The sequence below is a fragment of the Octopus bimaculoides genome, chromosome 9 (genome assembly GCF_001194135.2).
Source record: "Octopus bimaculoides isolate UCB-OBI-ISO-001 chromosome 9, ASM119413v2, whole genome shotgun sequence".
In the NCBI taxonomy this organism is placed as follows: Eukaryota; Metazoa; Mollusca; class Cephalopoda; order Octopoda; family Octopodidae; genus Octopus; species Octopus bimaculoides.
The window spans coordinates 11175762-11181759 of NC_068989.1; the positions used below are offsets into that span (position 1 = coordinate 11175762).

The 5998-nt window shown below is 37.5% G+C and overlaps 1 protein-coding gene across 8 annotated transcripts in view; it reads left to right on the forward strand.

Annotated features, from left to right (window-relative positions):
* LOC106879997 (uncharacterized) overlaps positions 1-5998 on the forward strand; it is a 320939-nt gene that overhangs the window by 55905 nt on the left and 259036 nt on the right. The window lies entirely within an intron of this gene.

The window sequence follows — 5998 nt, forward strand, 5'->3', positions numbered from 1 at the left end:
TATATATATATATATATATATATATATTCAGTAGGTTACATACTTCAGTCGTTTATTACTCACAACTGTGTGAATAAAATAGTCAAACTGGATGTAAAGAAAAGAGTGGAAAAGATTATAATTGAAGAGAAAAGCATAAAAAGGAAGTTTAATAGCTTGAAGAGGAGAACTGTACAAAGAGAAAGAAGAATGAGTTTGAGGAAATGAAGAATAGAAAATACATAGGCTTAAAAGTAATTAAGGTTCTTCAGTTTGTTTCAAAATTTTCCCAAGTCGTTTCAATGAATGGTGGGAAAGAATTTGGTTCGTTTGCTGGCTGGAGTAAAAGAATTTACATGAATTAGTACTTGATTGTTGACAGGTTGAAATTTCAGATTAATAAACCTCAATCATTGGGTGGGCAATTGTGTCTGGGTGGTTGTGTGTGTGTGTGTGTGTGTGTGTGTGTGTGTTTTAAGAATGTTGGATTTAAATTTGTTATTAGATGGCAGGGACTCATTTAGCCATTTGCATGTGTTTTGAATGATTGTTACCTTAAAACAGAAGCTGTGATGCTCTTTTTTTCTTCTTTTTTTTTTGTTGATGTTGGAAGGCCTGCACTGAAGTTCTTAACTGTCGTCTGATTAGATTGCATTTCTGGGCAAAAAAACAATAATACTGATAAACTTATAACTTTGTCAAATATATTCTATTCATGTATAGGTGCAGGTATGGCTGTGTGGTTAAGAAGCTCACTTTGCAATCACATGGTTTCAGGTTCAATCCCACAGCATGGCACCTCATGCAGGTGTGTTCTGCTATAGTCTCGGGCTGACCAATGCCTTGTGAGTGAATTTGGTAGATGGCGACTGTGTGGAAGCCTGTTGTGTGTGTTTGTTTGTTTGTTTATTTTTGTGTGTGTGTGTGTCCCCACTACTTGACAACTGGTGTTGGTTTGTTTACATTCTTGTAACTTACCAGTTCAGCAAAAAGGACCAAAAAGTACTGGGGTTGATTTGTTCAGCTAAATTCTTGAAGGTGATGCCCCAGTATGGCCACAGTACACAGACTGAAACAAAAGACAGAAGATAAAAACTCTAACAAAATTTTTTTTTTTAATGTCTGAGTCTTGGATAAAGCATTCGCCATAATTTTAATTTTTATATATTTAAAAAGAAATTTTCGGGATCCCTTTGGCATTTAAACCAGCCATGTCAGGCCCTAATTTTCTATTTGTTTTATGTTCAAACTGACCAGATCTGGCCTCTCACACCCACCCTAGAATGTCATCCTAAAAAGATACAAATCACATCATTGACATCTTGAAACTACAAGATAATGGAGAATTAATTCAAAACAATGTGAATAAATAAACATTACAGAATATTCTGGATGATAAAAAGTTAAACACAGCTTAAGGAGTGGCTGTGTGGTAAGTAGTTTGCTTACGAACCACATGGTTCTGGGTTCAGTCCTACTGCGTGGCACCTTGGGCAAGTGTCTTCTACTATAGCCTCGGGCCGACCAAAGCCTTGTGAGTGGATTTGGTAGACGGAAACTGAAAGAAGCCTGTCGTATATATGTATATATATGTGTATATATATGTGTGTGTATATGTTTGTGTATCTGTGTTTGTCTCCCCAACATCGCTTGACAACCGATGCTGGTGTGTTTACGTCCCCGTAACTTAGTGGTTTGGCAAAAGAGACCGATAGAATAAGTACTAGGCTTCTAAGGAATAAGTCCTGGGGTCGATTTGCTCGACTGAAGGTGGTGCTCCAGCATGGCCACAGTCAAATGACTGAAACAAGTAAAAGAGACAGTTTTAGTGACTTTTAACAATTGTAGATATAAATTCAAGGCAGTGCCCCAGAATGGCCACAGTGCAATGACTGAAACTAGTGAAAGATAAAGAAAAAAAAATAAAAGAAGAAATGTAAATAGGCGTTTCTATAATGTTTAATTAGTTGAACAGGGTATGTCATTGAAGAAGTTACAAATAGTGACAAAAGGACTTTGATAAATCTAGCTGATTGATTGATTGAGTGACTGAATCATTAATCAGACAGCTGATTAGTTAATTGCTTAAAACTTAACGAACTGACTAGATCAAAAAATGGAACTGAAAATTATTTGAGAATGATCTCTAGCATATCATCCATACAAGAAGTGCAAAAGATTGTCTTAACTGGTCCGTCACACGTATTGAGAAGAGCATTGTTGCTGTGAATTTTCTCCCCCCCCCTTATTTTCTTTACTCTTTTTACTCTTTTACTTGTTTCAGTCATTTGACTGCGGCCATGCTGGAGCACCGCCTTTTAGTCGAGCAAATCGACCCCCAGGACTTATTCTTTGGAAGCCTAGTACTTATTCTATCGGTCTCTTTTACCAAACCGCTAGATTACAGGGACGTAAACACACCACCATTGGTTGTCAAGCGATGTTGGTGGGGACAAACACAGACACACAAACATACACACACACACATATACATACACATATATACATATATACGACGGGCTTCTTTCAGTTTCCGTCTACCAAATCCACTCACAAGGCTTTGGTTGGCCCGAGGCTATGGTAGAAGACACTTGCCCAAAGTGTCCTCCGGGTTCAGTCCCACTGCGTGGCACCTTGGGCAAGTGTCTTCTACTATAGCCTCGGGCCGACCAAAGCCCTGTGAGTGGATTTGGTAGACGGAAACTGAAAGAAGCCCGTCGTATATATGTATATGTATATATATATATATGTGTGTTTGTGTGTCTGTGTTTGTGTGTCTGTGTTTGTCCCCCCAACATCGTTTGACAACCGATGGTGGTGTGTTTACGTCCCCCTTAACTTAGCGGTTCGGCAAGAAGAGACCGATAGAATAAGTACTAGGCTTACTAAGAATAAGTCCTGGGGTTGATTTGCTCGAGTAAAGGCAGTGCTCCAGCATGGCTGCAGTCAAATGACTGAAACAAGTAAAAGAGTATACAACTGTCTATCTCATAGTTTGCTTTTCTTTTTTTTTAAAAAAAAAACCTTAATTTACCAAAATCCCAACTTTGCAGTTGGCAGCTCATTTAACATCTGTTGTCCGTGTTGGCATGGGTTGGACGGTTTGACTGAGGTCTGGAAAGCCAGTGGCTGCACCAGACTCCATTCTGATTTGGCACGGTTTCTATGACTGGATGCCCTTCCTAATACCAATCACTCCAAGAGTGTGATGGATGCTTTTACATTCCACCAGCAAGACACCAGTATCTGCCACAACTGCGATTCGATTTCAATAACATGTTTATTAAACTCACACATGAAGTGGGGCGGCAGTGACTTCAAAGTTTCAGCCTACTAGAGTTCATTGTGCATGTGTGTGTGTGTGTGTGTGTGTATTTACATAGCATATTATATAATGCTGTATCATCATCTACCATACTGTGTCATATTATATCAAAACATACTGTAACAATATACAATCTAGTTTCCACCCAAAAATTCAATGTTACATTCATTGAATATAACATTGAATTCTTTTTACCAATATTTTCCATTCCTTTCATCTTGGACTTCCTTTATGCATTTCATTGTTCTCATCACAGTCCATCTCTCATTATCAATAAGCTACTCTATCCTTGATTGCATTCTTCTCCAGATACTTTCTATTTTGGGGAAAATTTTTGTATTCGTTCAGTGACCCAGTTATTCCACTTATAGCAATATGAGATAGAGCTCTTAGTGGTATTTCATCTGTCTTTACGTTGTGAGTTCAAATTCCGCCGAGGTCGACTTTGCCTTTCATCCTTTCGGTGGTCGATAAATTAAGTACCAGTTGTGTACTGAGGTTGATCTAATCGACTAGCTCCCTCCCCAAAAATTTCAGGCCTTGTGCCTAGAATATAAAAGAATATCAAGCAGGATGAAGCAGTGAGCTGGCAGAAACGTTAGCATGCTGGGCGAAATGCTTAGTGGTATTTCATCTGCCGTCATGTTCTGAGTTCAAACTCTGCCGAGGTCGACTTTGCATTTCATCCTTTCAGGGTCGATAAATTAAGTACCAGTTACGTACTAGGGTCGATGTAATCAACTTAATCCCTTTGTTTGTCCTTGTTTGTCCCCTCTGTGTGTAGCCCCTTGTGGGCAATAAAGAAATAAGAAACATTAGCATACCGGGCGAAATGCTTAGCGGTATTTCGTCTGTCTTGACATTCTGAGTTCAAATTCCGCCAAAGTTGACTTTGCCGTTCATCCTTTCAGGGTCGATAAATTAAGTACCAGTTGTGTACTGAGGTTGATCTAATCGACTGGCTCCCTCCCCAAGAATTTCGGGCCTTGTGCCTAGGGTAGAAAAGAATATTAAGTAGGATGAAGGCGGCAAGCTGGTAGAAACGTTAGCGCACCGGTCGAAATGCTTAGCAGTATTTCATCTGCCGTCATGTTCTGAGTTCAAATTCTGCCGAGGTCGACTTTGCATTTCATCCTTTCAGAGTCGATAAATTAAGTACCAGTTATGCACTGGGGTCAATGTAATCAACTTAATCCCTTTGTCTATCCTAGCCCCTTGTGGGCAATAAAGAAATAAGAAACGTTAGCACACCAGGCGAAATGCTTAGCGGTATTTTGTCTGTCTTGACATTCTGAGTATAGTGGGTGCTTTTATGTGCCACTGGCACGAGGGCCAGTCCAGCGGCACTGGCAACGACCTCGCTCGAATGATTTTCTAATGTGCCACCAGCACAAGTGCCAGTAAGGCGACGCTCAAATGGTGCTATTTAGCTGCTCTGGCAATGATGACGCTCGGACAGTGGTGTTAGTGCTCCACTGGCACAGGTGCCAGTCATCGAATACGGTTCAATTACGATTTCGATTTCACATTGTTTGATATTAATCATAGCTTTGAGATTTCAGTGATGGAATTGTTTATTTTTAGAGTGACAATATAGGGTAGATATGAGAAGCTGGACCTAGCCAGTTTGAACAAAAAAATAATAATAATAATAATTGGGGCTGGATAGGGCTGGTTTGAATGCTAAAGGGTTAAAGGTAGGCAGGTATTGTTCCTCTGTAAGTAATAATAGCTATCAAAGAGATCTTGAATTCCTATTGTTTTTATACTTCCTAAGCCTTCTCACGTAGGAATTTCCATGTTAATTATCAAAGGATTTTATATATTTTGTATGATATTCAGTTTTATTTGTAAAATTAATATACGTTGACACATACACAGACAAGCAAAGAATACTTGTGTGCATATATATATGTATATGTGTGTTTATACCATGTGTGTGTGTGCGTTTTGTTGTTGTTCAGAGAGAATCTTTGTTGATTGGCTAATTGCCTAGAGACTCTGCTGTAAAGTTTTTTTTTTTATTATTTTCAATGTCTGCCGTTTTAATGTTGGAACAGGATGGTAGTCTCAGCTGAAGGCAACAGCTGGACTAACCACTTAACTAACTTGGTGGAGCATTCTATATATTACGGCTTTCCTTCTCTTTGGTTCATATTAGAGAGAGATAGTTGTATGTGTTACTTACTCATTAATACTTTTGCATACTGGATCAGCCCACTTAAGCCTGCAAAATACAATGTTCTATATTCATTATTTTCATTTTTTTTTTACTCATTTAAAAAAAAAAAAAATTAAAATTAATTTATTTATTTATTAATGATTGTCAGTCACTTATTTTACTATATTTTTTTTAGACTAAGCAATAATTTATGACACAACTCCAAACCACTATATAGTAACAAATATATGTATATTAACATCAAATCTGTCACCCTGATATATTCATATTATTATTATCATTATTATTATTATTATTATTATTATTATTATTGGTATACAACTACAATTTAATTTAATTTATTTTCATTGAATGCAACAAATTACAAGATGAATAAAAACAATTAGAAATAAAAGCAATATTTAACAAACTGCAAATGATATATATATTGATGCTAATATGGTTAATAAATTATATCAAAGAACCTTCTCATTGTTTAATTTGAAAGTGATTGGTGAAAGGGGAAACTGTGA